A 16700-nucleotide genomic window follows, 5' to 3' on the forward strand; every position below is an offset into this window, starting at 1 on the left:
TTTGGCATACTTCTAATATACTTGTTGCTGCTTATTCATATGATGTAATAAATCCATAATTTTTACCTATGTTATCAAATTGGCAAGAGGCTGAGTAGACATAAATGTAGGTTCGAGATCATAAGGTGGGTTTGTGCTGCTTGAATCGGCTTTTGGTTCCATCTCATCCTCATCAATTTGAATTATCTGTATTTTTTTTGGTGAAGTCGCCTAATGCCCTAGAGATATCATAGGTAGTGATCATACCTTTGTTGTAAGGATCTTCAATGTTTCGCATCGGTATGTTTATTCGGTGACACATCAGGATGATGAGTGATGAAAAATAGCAATAACCTGTCTTTCCTACTGCACACTCTCGAATTTTGTTAAGTATTATTCTCCCCATACTAATTGACTTTCTAGTCAATATACAATTAGGGGAATCATTTGAATTATCGACACATTGCAATAGAAAAAGGCAGGAATAATACTTGTTCGAATGAAGTAAAACCATACATTTGCCTTTCGGGTTAGATATTCCTTACGGTAATAACGAGTACCTTATCTCGAAATTGTCTATTTGGCTCCATGAATCATGACAATTTTCAGAATATCTTGAATCATCTTTTCATTGGCTTTGGCTACCATGGCAGAATAGCCATCATTATAAATATTAGGTAAATCGAATATGGCATTGATTAATTTTGATGATAGAGATAATTCCTTTCTTCACACTTGGAGCATTGTCAGTGTTGGCGAATTCAAGTGAGCATAAAATTCTTTAACGGTGTCTTCATCAGGAGAAAACTGGATATCGCACAAAAACTTTCATCTTTGTTTCTCAATTATTTCTCCAATGAGTGTTGGTACATCATACTAATTATCAAGTTGAAAACCCTTTTTTAGAAACATGGGTTTTTTTCTTGAATATTCTGATGTATCTTGCTTTTATTCTTGAGGTTCGAAACCAAGGCTGAAATTCATCATCTTGAATCTTTGAGACAAAAACCACTTAGTAGAAAAAAATAAATCCCAAAAATACCTCAAAGATGGGCTAGGAGTGGCAAGTAGCGATTGCTAAAGGTTGAGGGGTCAGTCACAAATCGCCAATGGGATTTGCCGAAGAACACTGCTACTATTGCGTGGTGCAGAAGTGCTACTGGGCACAAGGTTCTGTTGCACACGGGGTACGACTGAAGCTATTGGGTAGCAGATCATTCAATTGCCAAGGGATCGACAAGGCGCGAGTGGTGTAATGATGCACAGGGCAGCGAGGATTGATGGCCAACAATGGCCTAGACGGTGGCAGTAGTGAGGATGGTGCCAACTGAAAAAATAAACAAGAGAAAAAAAAACAGGGAAGAGAGAAAATAATAATAATAAGTTAACCCTCATTTAATTTAGATTAAAAATTAAACCAAATTTTTAGAGTTTTATTAGTATTATTATTTCATTTTATTTATTTACAAGTTTTATTTATTTATATGCTAATTGTTTACAACCTATTAAAATAAAATCAAAATCAAAATCAAAATCAAAATCAAAATCAAAATCAAAATCAAAATCAAAATCAAAATCAAAATTAAAATAAGGATGAAAAATAAAAAATAACAAAAAAATAAAATTAATTTGTTTACAAAGATAACAATCTTCCAATAGAAAAAAAATTTCATGGATTGGTTAAAATGAGGGAGGTGTTTTTCCGCTCAACTTTATTGTTTCGGTAATGTTTTGATCGTTGACCATTAACCTTAAATGTACCTTATTTATTATCTTGGAGTTCAACTACTCCGTATGGGAAAATTTGATTAATTGTAAAGGGTCCTAACCATCAGGATTTTAGTTTACCTGGGAATAACTTCAATCTCGAATTGAACAGAAGGACCTGTTGGCCAACTTCGAACACACAGTGATGGATTTGCTTATCATGCCATCTTTTTTTTTCTTTAAAAATTTTGGCATTCTCGTAAGAGAAAAATCTTATCTCTTCCAACTTATTGAGTTGTAACATCCGTTTGTCTCGGGCAAATTACAAGTCTAGATTGAGCAGTTTAAGAGCCCAATAGGCCTTATATTCAAGTTTCAAGGGTAAATGACAAGCTTTTTCATACACTAATTTGTAAGGAGACATCCCTAAAAGAGTCTTAAATACAGTACGATAGTCCCTTGGCCATTCGTCCGGGGATGGTAAGTTGTCGCAACTTTATGTTTTACATTATATTTATCCAACAATCACTTTAGCCATTTATTCACGAAATGGGAACCTTCATCGTTAATTATAGCTCTGAGAGTCTCAAATCTTGTGAATATATGTTTTTGAAAGAAACGCATCACCACCTTGGCATCATTATTCAAATATGCCTCGACTTCCACCCATTTGGAAACATAATCAATAGCTACCAAGATGTACCTATTAACATAATAAGGAAAAGGACCTAGACAGTCAATACCCCAAACATCAAATAACTCTACCTCGAGAATGTTAGTAAGTGGCATCCATTTCTTCTAGGCAAATTTTTAACTCTTTAGCACCAATCACAATTCTTCACTTAGGCATATGCATCTTTAAACAGTTTTGGCCAAAAGAAACTGGCTTGCAATACTTTGGCTGTAGTTTGTGACCCTCCAAAATGTCCCCTACTCGGGGATGAATGGCAATGGTACAAAATATCAACTACTTTGCTCTCGATTACACACCTTCAAATCATCTAGTCTGTACATTTTTTAAACAAATAGGGTTCCTCCCAAAAATAATATCTAACATCATGAAGAAATTTTCTCCTTTGTTCATATGTCAATTCGAGTGACATTAAACCACTGGCTAAAAAATTAGCATAATTAGCAAACTGCAGAGTATTATGGAAATGGCTTACCTCAAATATGTGTTCATCTGGAAAGTATTCGTTAATAGGAACTCAGGAATGGGTATCGTCTTATTGTTCCAATCTGGATAGATGGTCTGCCACTTGATTCTCTGCTTCTTTTTCTATCCTGTATAACCAAATCAAACTCTTGGAGTAATAAAACCCAACGAATCAATCGTGGTTTTATATCTCTCTTGTGTCGCACATCAAATCAAATGGTGAACTCTAATCTGGGGTAATGATGATTGGTGCTAAGATTAATATTTTCTTTAACTCCTCAAAAGTTGTTAAACAATCATCGTTAAAAATAATTATTAAATCTTTCTCCAACAGTTTACAAAGTGGTTTGGAGATTTTGAAGAAATCTTTAATGAATCTCTTCTAAAACACAGCATGTCCTAGAAAACTTCCAAAGCCTTTTACAGACATTGGAGGTGGGAGTTTCTTGATAACATTTATCTTTGCCGTATTAACTTCTATTCCTTATATCATGATTCTGTGTCCCAAAACAATACCTTCTCTCACCATGAAATGACATTTCTCCCAATTGAGAACGAGGCTCATCTCTTCGCATCATTTGAGAACTTTGGCCAAATTATCTAAACAATTGTTATAAGAGTCTCCAAACACAAAAAAAATCATTCATAAACACTTTCCAGAATTTTTCAACCATGTTAGTGAATATAGAAATCATACACCGCTGAAAACTAGTAGGTGCATTACACAAACCAAAAGGCATATGCTTGAAAGCAAACGTACCGTATGGATATGTAAAAGTTATCTTATGCTGATCTTCTGAAGCTACAAGGATCCGATTGTATAGGTAATCAATACAAATTCTCCAACCTATAACCATACTGGTTGGAATCAACTCATTATTTTCATTTTTTACAACTGTGATGGCACCATTCTTTGGCACACATTGGACTAGACTCACCCAAGAGCTATTTGAGATGGGGTAAATGATTCCCGCATCTAACCACTTGATGATATCATTTTTTAACTACCTCTTTCATGATTAGGTTTAAAATTCTTTGGCCATCCATAAGATTTTGTGTATGCAAAAAGATGGGCTTATACCTCAAATTTCAGCTATCGTCTAACCGATTGCTTTTTTGAATTTCTTTAAGACATTAATCAGCTTCCCTTCTTGATTCTCGGTAAATGCAACTGAAATAATCATAAGTAGAGCAGAAGAGTTACCCAGAAAAAAATATTTAAAATACAAAGGAAGTAACTTTAATTCTAGCTTGGGTGGTTCTTCAGTTGAAGCTTTCAACTGCTTATACTCACGGGATTCCAACTCCAAAGAGTCGAGATAGGGTTGCAAAATGAATCCCTTCAATTCGGCTTCTAATTCAGTTCAATTTTCATCTTCATCATTGTAATTTAGCATCTCCGATGCTAAGAGTAATTTTAAAAAATCATCCGTAGGAACTGATGATTATGTCTCATCCATACCAGAACATTCTTCTCCTACATCGGGGTATCTCATAGCTTTGAAAACATTAAAGTTTACCTTATTGTCTTGGACTCACATAGTGAGTTCTCTCTTCTGAACATCAATTAATGATCTTCCGGTTGCTAAGAAAGGTCTTCCCAAAATGACAGGGACTTCTTTATCTGTTTCAAAATCTAAAATAAGAAAATTAGTAGGGAAAATAAATTTATCAACAGGTACCAGAATAAGTTTTATCTTTCCTTTAGGACATGTTATCGATCAGTCTTCTAGTTGTAATGTCACTATTGTTGGTCTAACTTCACCAATTCTCAATTGTCTAAACACAGGCATGGGCATCAAATTTATGCTCACCCCCAAATCACATAGAGCCATACCACAATATTAATTACCGATGTTACATGGTATGGTAAAACTTCTCGGATCTTTCATCTTTAGTGGTAACTTATTTTGCAGGAATGCACTGCACTCCTTAGTTAAAGCCACTGTCTCAAACTCTCCCAACCGTCTCTTTTTACAGATGATATCTTTTATGAATTTCACATAATTCAGCATATGTTCCAGAGCCTCTACCAACAGAATGTTGATATGTAACTATTTATGTACATCTAAGAATTTTTGAAATTGTACCACTTGATGTTTCTTCTGGAATGTCTGAGGGTAAGGAGGTGGTGGAATTTTTACCTTAACTGGACAACTTTTCGGAGGTAGTGTTGGTTCTGCATCTACCGTAGATGTTGATTTTTTAGGACTACTCTACTATGGTTGATAGGGGGTTGCGCGCGGACTAAGATCAAGTTGTCAAGTCATGGGAAAATTCTTACGAGGCTTTAGACGATCGGATCTGAAAACAAAACAGAAAACTAAGATTAGATTCAATTAGATCTGAATAGATAGTATCCAAAACAATAAAGAAAGCCAAGAAACAACGCCCTTAAGAATAGCAAATCTTGGATGTCAAGAACACGGATTGGTAATCGAATTAAACCCCAATCTGCTGAATCTGAAAAGAACAATCACAAACAGTAAGTTAATTTTAAAAGTCCAGCAAATTGATGGAATAAAAGATAGGGTATGGAGGGCAAGAACAAAAGAAATATTTAAGAATCGAAAACGGTTCTTGGAGCCCAAGGAGATGTCGATTTGCCCAAATTGAAACAGCAAATTAATTTTCCCCAAAATTCCAGCAACCGAATTCAACCAGATTTGAAAAGGAGAAATCGGCAAGAACAATGGAATTTAGGGATCTTGAACGATCTTTGCTGCCAAGAACAAAGGGGGCCGATCCGATTTTGAATGATGAAGAGATCTTGGAGTTTTGGAAAGGCTGAAACGCAACAAGAACAGTAAACAAGTTAGTTAATAAAAATCGACACAAGCAGAATTTAAAAGATAGGATGAACAGCAAGAAATAAAGATAAAGTCCTAAGAAGCCTTGAAATCCCGAAATATTTCACAACTCCCTTCAAATGGCTCTAATATCCCCTCCAATGAAGATCAATGGCAAGAAGATGGCTGAAGATGGCTCCCACAATCAAAAATATTGTTAAAATAACTTCTAAAGAAAACTCAAGAGAAAATTCTTGGAGAACTCAAAGAGAATTTTCACTCAAAACAAATTTGAAATTTTCAAAGTGTTTCTAATGTATGTAACAAGGGTGGCCGACCATGCCATAAATAGGCCTTATAACTATTTCCTGATCTCATTAGGAAAACTTAAAAAAAACCTAATTAACAAATTTAAGAGGGAAATTCGGCCAAGGCAATATAATGGGCTGCTTGGGCCAAATTTTTACATATAATACTCCTAAAGTCTAAAAATTAAATTAAACAATTAAAATTTTTACAAATTGGGCCACTTTAACAATTTGACCTGATTTTCAACTAAGTATGGTTTGGCTTCTTGGTTGGGCTTGGAATCCTCTTCTTGGGCCTTGCCTTCAAGAACTTGGGCTTGTAGTCCATCTCCTACCGAAATTGGCTCGTTGATGCTCATAACGGAGATCCAATGCGCTTTGGCTGTAGGATTCGGTTTCTTGGACCAAGATTTCCAAGATTTGAAATCTTGATTTTCTTGATTCTTGAAATCGCTCCAAATAGAAAAATTGGGCCAAGATTCAGTTTCTTGATTTTCTTGAAAACAAGAAAGTGAATCTTAATTTTATCTTTCTTTCGTGTACGCATCTAAGGCCTTTGTGACTCGTATCAATGGTTGTGCCTTAGTGGGGTCATAGGAACAAGATTCTTCTCTGTGGAAGATTCAACTTCTTTTTGATTTTGGACAACAACAAGCTCATATTTGGATTCAACAACTGTTGGTTCCAACACCTTTCCACTCTTCAAAGTAACAGTTTAACACTATTCTTTACTTGTGCTTCAGGATTCTTCGTATCACTTTGCAAAGCACCCTAAAGTTTGTTTCTTAGCTCATTAGCTAACTGTCCCATATGGTTCTCCAGATTCCTTAGAGGAGCATCGTTTTTAGCCATATATGCTTCTAGAAGGTTTTTCAAGCTATTTGAAAATTCAGTTGGTTGAGGTTTTTTCATCTGTGAATAACTTGACAAATGATTTGAACAATGATGCACATAGGAATTACTTGGACCAATCCCTTGATTACTCTAGGAGAAATTGGGATGATTTTTCCATGAATGATTATAGTGATTTGATTGTGGACTTGGGCCATTCCTATTTTGATGTTGGTTTCCCATATAATAAATAGATTCTAGGTTTGATTGGTATTCTTCAAATGTGTGACCATCACCACAGTAAATACACGCAGTGTTCTTGAACTGACTTGGTTGTTGACCTTTCATGTTAATGTTGCAACCACTCACAAAAATATTCTTAAGCATGGAAGTCGTAGTTGATACCTAAGCCGCTAAAGATGTAAGAGTGTCGACTTCATGAACTCCTACTACTCTTATTTCTATAGCTACACGATGGGTCGGCCATTGGTATTTATTACTTGAAATTCTTTCAAGGATCTTATATGCTTCATTGTATGACTTTGAAAGAAAGTTCCGTTAGCTAAAACATCTACCACCATTCTTGTGTGAGCATTGAGACCATTACGGAAGGTTTTCAGTTGAATGCAATAAGGAATACCATGATGAGGGCATTTTTGTAATAACTCTTTAAACCATTCCCATGCCTCATACAAGGACTCATCATCAGATTGCTAAAACGTAGTAATTTCATATCTAAGCTTAGCATTCTTACTTTGTGGAAAATACTTCATTAGAAAATGTTCTGTCAGTTCTTGCCATGTGGAAACAAAATCGAGCGGTAAGGAATGCAACCATGCTTGTGCATGATCTCGCAACGAATATGGGAAAAGCTTCAATCTTAAGGCATCTTCAGATACTCCTTGTAACTTGAAAGAGTCATTTACTTCCACAAATAAGCGGAGATACAAATAAGGGTCTTCAATAGGCATCCCACTGAACTGTTCCACTGTTTGCAACTTCTAGAATATCACCGGCTTTAACTTAAACTGAAGGACATCAATCTCAGGTCTTACAATCCCTAGATTGAGTTCACTAAATAAAGGCACAGTATACTACCTAATCAATCGATCTCTGCCATCAGCAACAAGGATCGGATCCTGATTATTACAAGTTGTGTCTTTTCTTGGGTTTTGATTCATTTCTTCAACTTGTCTTTGGGCTAACCATTCCCTTCTTCTTTGCCTAAAAGTACGTTCACTTTCTGGGTCAATTGGCAATAAATTGATAATTCGGTCTATGTTCACAAACCTAGAAAAATCACGAAAATAACAAAGTTAAAATTGAAAAAACAAAAATGCAATTAATCCAAATTGAAAAAGAATTATCTTCACAAATAGCAATAAAATATAGTCCCCGACAATGGTGCCAAAAACTTTTGTTGCATGACTACGTGCAAGCGTATACGGTCGTACAAGTAATAAGTATTAAGTAAATAGTATTGTCTCCATAGGGACTGTTGTGTGAATTATTTGTAAAGTCAATTTTCATCAATTTTGTTAAACAAAATAAAAAGAAGATATAATTGTTGAAAATCAATTTTTTAGTTAAGGATGTAATCAGTTATCAAATACAAAAAAAAAAAAAAAAAAAAAAAAAAAAAAAAAGATAATAAAACAATGTAATAAAATCAAGAATTTTTTGGCATTCATAGAAAGAATATCACGAAAGGATCGTGGCAATATGAAAATTAATTTAACCCATTTTAATTAAGGCACAAGCTTCTCTCAAAGTCCTATTATGTCCCTAAGTTAATTAGCATATGTCTATGTCAAAACTAACCTAGAAATCACCCTCTCGGGCATTTACATAGTTTATGCATACAACAAACATCTTTCGATATCGACATGATATGTACCATTTAGGTCTTTTGTCAATTTACCATTACCTCTTTTCAGATTAAATAGTTAATTCATTAACCTACAAATGTTTGCAATACATTTACAAGGATAATCATGAATTAAACCTAAATGAATGAAATAATCATTTGCACAAAATATTTAGAAAACAAAAACCAATTAATTCAAACCAAGATTCATATCCATTTTGAATAAACAATATTAAGTCATGTCATATTAAATTGAAAACATGAAGATGAGATGCAATTTTGTCTCTTGACATAGAACACAATAATTAACAGTAAAGAGAAAGGAAGGAAAGAGTAGCTGAGTGGGGTTATCCACGACCATTTTGCAATAAGAAGAGGAAATAGTTTACTGCAAGGGGTTATCTGCGGCTGCTCCTTGCAGCTTCACATAGTGGCTCTCTTCCTCATCTTTATGATAAAATCATCTAGATGTCTTCAAGTCATCCTCCTAGCTGCCCTCATTTTGGCAAGTGATTGCCTTATGTTTCAAAATTCAAGTGTTTAGCAAGCCACGAGAAAGGCAATAATACTTAATAATAATTTTCTCTGAAAACTTAATATGAGAAACTTGTGTGTCAAAATTGGTGTGTCTCTTGAATGAGAATAAAGTCCCGATTTATAGTTGATGAAGTCTCTTGTATGGTGGAAGAGTGATTGCTTCCTTGCTAATTTTAGCAAGGAAGTTACCTTGTTTCCCTTTCCCCTTAATGTCGTTCTTGATTTGAGGAAAAATGGGTCTTTCCTTACTATTTTTAGCAAAGAAGGTAGCTTGTTCCCTCTATATGTGGTCGGCCAATAAGTGGTTAAAAGGTTATGGTTTTTTAATGCTATTTTTAGCAACAAGGTGGACGGCTAAGGCTTGTTTCAATCAGAAAAATGTGCTGATTTTTATTCAGTGAATATTGAGGTAAAATCCGTTAGATTTAGGAGTTGCATGGGTGGTTAGGGACTGCTAAATTTAGCAATGGTTGTTGCCATTTATTTCTTGGTAGAATGGGCAAATGGAATAGTTTTGGGATTCCAATTTGAACAATATTGGGCCTCCTCGACATTAACTCTAGATTAATACTATTTTAAAGTCTATGTGCCTGTACTATCAATCTTTCAACCTGTACCTATCTACCAAATACGATCAAAATTCTATCACCCTTTCTCTTAGCCCAATTATTCTTAAAAAATAATAAAATAACATGCATTTTAACATAAAATTCACTAAATTAACACATTCCCATAGAAATAGTAAAATATAACAAAATAAAGTGAAAAACCACATAAAGTGTTACTTATATAGTCAAAATCTGCATGAATTGTACATAAAAGATTGCTGAAATATCTATATATTTTAGAGTTTATAGTTAGTGTTTTTTCCCAAATCCCTCTTTGATTGTTTGTGATGTTCTATTGTGATTCTTTTTCTTGTAATTATCTTCGACTGTTTGTGGGTTTATTCTTTACTATTTGTGATTTTTTTAAAATTACCTTGATATGATTAGGGAAACTAAAAATTGTATGTACTTAGATGGTTGTAAATGTTTGTTAAGTGAGATTACATTTGTGTTATTTATTGACATATTTGATTGGCAATGAGTAAATAATCATGAAAAGTGCATGTTATTTATTGAAAAATTAACATGTGATAGACATTTTATTGATAATTTGCATGTATTGAGACTATTTGTTGTTCTTTTATGAGAGGATGAACATTTTTATTTGTCTTTTCTGATAAAAATAGTCTGAAATGGACTTATTTGTACATTTGCTCCACCCAAATAGCAAGCAACTGCTTCTTCACCCAAACAACAACCATCTACTGTAGCTGTTCCAACTGAACCTCCAAATTCGAAACTTGCTCTAACTAGATGGAGACCTAATCCTCCAAGTGCTACTAGACCACCTAAACTTACATGTGAGTATTTACTCTAATGGCATTCTTAATTTTCATTTTACCGTTAATTTATTATTTGGATTGCCATCGTATCTGATCTGCTAACATGATTGTGATTGGTTGTTATAATCATTTTGTTTATTCTCTTTTCTCTTATAGTTTGAAAGGGTTGCACCAAGTGTAAATGAACTTCTATCAAGGCAGCCTCTATAATAGCATCATGATTTGCAACAACCACTAGTAGGAATGAAGGTTAAACACACAACAAGAAAGAACACTCACTCTCAAGTTAATACAGTCAAATGGATGATGATTACAACTCATTCAAGTCAACAAAACACAGTGGCTCGTCTACACAAGAACCGATCCCTTCCAAGAGACCTAAAAAGCATTAAAGTCGAGAAAATATTTGAAAATATTGGGTTCTCCTCTTTCTAGACACTTGATTGTGGTCACTTGGTTGAAATTTGGTTATTTGTGATTAAATTTTTTGTGGTTTAATCACCCGTAGGGTTTAAGATATATTTAATGTAAAATGGTAGGATGTACAAACTTTTGATCTATTATGTAACTTCTACCATTTTTATTTTGGATATTTTAAATGTTACTTATTGAATTATAGTACATATGAATGACATGAAAGAATATTTGCTTCTCAATTATTCATTTCCATTTTCTTTCTTCATTACCACTGACATACTAATTTTTTCTTCATAATCATATTAATCCATTTATTCTTGAGCACCATATTAAGTCATCTTCAAGTTTTAATTCTAAATGAATGCAAAAAATGTCAAATAATCAAAATTTTCCATTTAAATATTTTTCCATGCTATTTTTTCATTCATTCTAAATTCAAAATCTAAGAACTTGAATCTTTGCAAAAATTGATTCTACATTAAAATAAGTTCATAAATTAAAAAAATTCATACTTCAACCTTACTTAACCAAAATTACCCATTAACATTTAAACTTTTTTTTACCCTAAACCAAGAAAAAAAACCAAATAAATATGGAGACCCAACTCAAATTCTACAAAATTATCCACATTATCTTAATCATTTCATCACCCAAAAGCAAAAAAGCAGTACCACCGTCAAAATACCCATATACAATGCTCATTCATTCTTTTTCTCTCCATATATCTTATCTTAATAAACTAACAAGAAGAGCTCTTGAACGTGGACACAATGGAGGATCAAACCATTTAAAATTTTCTTACAAGAACGCTTAAATAGATGCCTGTAGTTTTCACAATCGAAAAACCTTCTCCCCAAGTCTCCATTTGACCACGAAATCCATAAGGAAACTCACAAGCCATAATAGCACACTGGGATTGCATAGGGTAACTCCATACTTGGGCATCGAAGCTTCAATTTCATTCCCTGTTCTCTTTCTCTAATGGTAAAAAATGAAACTTATGAAAAAAAATAATTTTGGGGTTAGGGCCTTACACACGTTAAAAATAGGGGTAAATAAGGGAAAATACCAATAAAAGCCCATCTTTTTTAAAATTACTAAAATGGGCTCGGTAAAAAATTAATTACCGGAATGGCCCAATTCCTCGAAATCGCGTCCACGTCAGCGCGTTGTCAGGTGACTAGGCAGGAAAACACTTCCTCATGGAAGCGCTTTGCCCGCACGTGAACAGTAGAAATGACTACTTTTTTGACCGTTGGTGACCACCCCCAATGGTAAAAAAAAACTATAAAACCCCCATTTCATTTTTTTCACACCTAAATCCTTTCTCTCAATTTCTCTCCAATATTCTCTCAAATTCCTCTCAAATTCCTCTCAAATTCCTCTTAAAAAAGCTTTAATTTTTTAATGATTTTAAAAAAAGCTTTAATTTTATTTTTTTGAATTTTTTTAAATCATAAAAATTTGATCGTGTTAGCAAGGGCTGGAGAATTAATTCGTCCGATAACAAGCACATATCCGTCGAACAAATGAAAATGGTAAGTTTTAAATTTAATTTTTAAATATTATTTAAGATTTTTTTGATTTATACAATTTTAAATAATTTTTATTTTATTATTTCTTATAAAAGTTTATAGATCAGATTTTGCAATGCTATATCTGTAATATGCATGGTCCTTCATCACCGTTGGTAGATAATTACCTGCGGGAAGCGGGTTTTTGGCACGTGGCGACGGTAGGCCGGGGGTGCAAGTTGGACCTGAAGCTCATCAGTGCGTTGATTAATAGGTGGAGACTCGAGATGCATACATTCCATCTTCCATGTGGAGAGTGTACTATGAGACGCACACATTCCATCTTCCATGTGGAGAGTGTACTATCACTTTGGAAGACGTAAATTTGCAATTGGGATTGTCGGTGGACGGGTACGCAATCACTGGGTCTGTTCAATCTGGTGATTGGAGAGCGGTATGTTACGAGCTTTTGGGCACTATTCCAGATAATATTAACGGAGGTTGGATCGAGATGGGCTGGTTACGAGACACATTTCCAGAGCCGGATGATGATTCTATCGAACTAGAAAGAATTCGATATGCTCGGACATACATTCTTCAGATAATTGGAGGTTATCTGATGCCGGACTTGTCACGGAACCTTGTACATCTAAGATGGCTGCTAAAAACTCGTTGATTTTAGAGTAGCTGGTGAATTTAGTTGGGGGTCTGCCGTGTTGGCAACATTGTACCGGGAGATGTGCGGGGCGACGCGACCAAATAAAGTGAAAATCAGAGGTTGCCTATCACTACTGCAGTCATGGGCACGGTTTCGCTTCCATTTTTACGTCCTCGAGTGGACCACCCCTATACATTCCCACTCATAACGAGGTAAATTTTATATTAGATTTTACAATTATTACATAGATTTAAAATATAATCGTATGCTAAAAAAATATTTAATTAGGTGGAACCATTCGACAAGTTATGTTCGATTACCTACCTCTCTTGAAGATATTTGGCTTCTATTAGACCAACGGTTGGAAGCACAAGTAAGTATTAAATAAAATAGATATTTTTATCATGAGATAGTCGATTGGTATTTAGTATTTAGTATTATGTATATAACTAATATTTCCATCATGTTCATATAGTTTCAATGGACACCATACGAGGATTCGGCAATTTGGGCAGTAATTTTGGATGAGTGCTTCCAAAATCCAAACGCTTGGCATGTGAAAGTCCCATTGGTCAACTTTACGATCGTGATATAACATATGGATTTCGATTTCGACAACCGATTCCTGTGGCACCTAAGTGTTAGATGGTCATCACAAAATTGACCTACAGTAATCGCATATGGATTGGCCGAGATTTTGGTCACACTACATCTAAATATGGGAAGATCGATATGATTATATACCTTCTCGGGAACTGATTATCGTTCCAATGTTAGCGTGCGTGCCAGAATACATGCCATGATTTAGGATCCATAGCAAGTCGTATTTACTGTCGACAGAGGAGAGGCAGCAGCAATTATATGTCCAAAGAGAATGACATGGCCCTTTAAATCCAAGAAGAAGGGACAACGACGTAGGCCCATCAACAACGCTCACACAATCACCAGGCCCAACAACACCACCGACACAGTCACCCGGCCCAACACTTCAACCGACGATACCTACGACATAGCCTTTCAGATGATGCTAGGTGCGTATCCTAGCCCTTTTATGTATCATAACCCTTATGTGTTTCCTTTTTCTAGTCCTATGGCAGGTTGAAGTCCATGGCCCGGTTCATCTCCATTTTCGATTACGCAAAGTGGACCGCTGATGTATAGGCCACCATTGCACGAGGGATCGCAGGAGGGGCCGTCGGGAAGCTCTTCTTTTTACCAATCACCATCACAGTATGGGTTTCAAACAGCTTCGCCGTTGGTGATGCAAACACCTCCACAGTCACTATTCTATCAAGGTGGCTCATCGTCCCAACACCGACAACCAGATCCCCTACTAGAGGAACCAGAATCCCCGCTGGAGTAACCACAACCCCCCCGGAAGTTGGACAAAGGAGGAATCTAGTGTGTAACCGTCGACAGCCGCCATGTGGCACTGAATCTGGTGGGCACGGAGATTGATTTTTATTTTAATATATTTGTACAAACATTTTGAATATTTTGATATTATTTGATGTAATAAAATAGAAATTCTTATATATTATTTAATGTAATAAAATAGAAAATTACTTTTATATTTTTAATATAATAGAAATTCTTTTAAATAAGGCAATATTTTGAATATTTCTATATTATTTCATTTAATAAAATAAAATGTTGTTCTGAATAAAGTAATTGTAATTTACTTTAATATTTTTAATAAAATATATTTTCTTTTAAATAAGTCAATATTCTGAATATTTCTATATTATTTGATTTTAAAAAATATAAATAATACAAAGCTTTTTACAATAACATTCAAATATTGTGATTTCGGCATGATTGGCTTGTATGGCCTGAGTTCCTACACCATCCGCACAACTTCTGTTGACTGGCTGTTTCTTGGATATCCATATTATTACGTATTCTAGTCGAGCAAGGTCGATCTTTTGGTTTGCGACACAATTCTCTACCCGATAATAGCTTAAAGCGAGCAAGCGATACAAACGGCAGCTTACGTTTATTTGGGACCGGTGGGAATACGTGTCTTCAGACGTTGTACATGTTTTCTAATTTGTACACTTCGTTGACATAGCTCATCAGATCCAAACGGGGATTCTGGCAAGCTGCAATTACATGAGCGCATGGATAACGAAGTGCGTCAAACATCCTACAGTTGAAGTCCTATTTCGCAAGTGTACATGATATTACCCGCTGATAACACCTTGGTGCGGTCTGTCAAACTTTGTCACGCGAAACCATAAGTTGTCTCAATCATGACACACTGTGTGCTTGGTGTTCGCTCGTGCCTGCACCATACATGGCCTCCCTGCATCTGGCCTGTATAACTCGCTGCTTGCTTTGGAAATAGCGCCGCTAAACGAAAATATGTCTTTCGCACAACCGATATTATCGGTAGATGGCGCATTCCTTTTAGAACAGAATTTATGCATTCAGCCAGGTTTGAGGTTATATGACCATATCGTAGGCCGCCGTTGTATGCTTGTGCCCACTGTTCGAAAGGTATGTTACAAATGTAGTCTGCTCCTTCGCCGTTAATTGAACGTAAAACTACCAACATCTCATGAAAATGATCTTTATTTATTTCATACCCTGCCAATATAAGTTCATAGCGAATATTAAATACCACTCTTTCATTTTGAATAAATTCAAAATGACAAACGAAATTATATTAATAGAGACTAAATACCCATGTTGGTCACTTGTCGTCGTTCACTCTTAGATGGATATTACCTGTAGTAGTTGGATGCAACGTGCCTTAGGCAATACCGATGGTGTGTGCGCTGCCATAAGCTTTCCTGTCGATCAATTGCAGTTAGTATTTCGGTGCCCCGATTTGAAATAACACAGATATCAGGTTGGGGGCACACATGCCTCATTAACTTAAATAGAAAGAAATCCCAGTCATCAGTTGACTCCCCCGGTGTTATTGCAAATGCAATTGGAAGAATTCTCCCACTGCCATCCTGTGCCACTACTAGCAATAGCCGATGGGTATATCTACCAAACATAAAGGTACCGTCAATTTGTACCAATGGCTTGCAGTATGGAAATACGTCTCGGTATTGCTTAAAGGTCCAAAACAGGCGTTTGAACACTTGACATCCACGTAGCAATCGGCCGTTGTAGTATGCATGTTCCGTTTCAAGGTCTGTTATGCAACCTAGGACGTATCTCTCTAACACTTGACACCACTGCCATATTTCATTATATGAAGTGTCCCACCCACTATGCAACTTCTCCAATGCCTTCTACTTAGTTATCCAAGCCTTGCAGTAAGAGGGCGCGTACCCCATTCGGCTACGAATATTGGCAATTAAGACCGGTACTGAAGTCTTGGAATTTGCCTTCACTGTGAGTAGTATCAAGCTAGCTAACATAGCTGAATCCATCTTGGGATGATCTTGTGAAATACCTATCAACGGAGTACGTTAAATAATACAACATTATATAATAACAGTATTATTCAGAAACCTTAAATACTATACCTGCACCATATGTATGTGAACCTTTGTACTTTTTTATCTCCCACAACCCTGTTCTTTTCCTC

General features: G+C 35.4%; 1 non-coding gene across 1 annotated transcript; it reads left to right on the forward strand.

Moving 5' to 3' along the window:
• The first annotated feature begins 7406 nt into the window (after positions 1–7406).
• Positions 7407–7513, forward strand: LOC121218850 (small nucleolar RNA R71). Its single transcript, XR_005915326.1, has one exon. It is a non-coding gene; the product is annotated as a small nucleolar RNA R71 (small nucleolar RNA).
• Positions 7514–16700: the final 9187 nt, after the last annotated feature.

This window comes from Gossypium hirsutum, chromosome D06 (assembly GCF_007990345.1).
Source record: "Gossypium hirsutum isolate 1008001.06 chromosome D06, Gossypium_hirsutum_v2.1, whole genome shotgun sequence".
NCBI classification, from domain to species: Eukaryota; Viridiplantae; Streptophyta; class Magnoliopsida; order Malvales; family Malvaceae; genus Gossypium; species Gossypium hirsutum.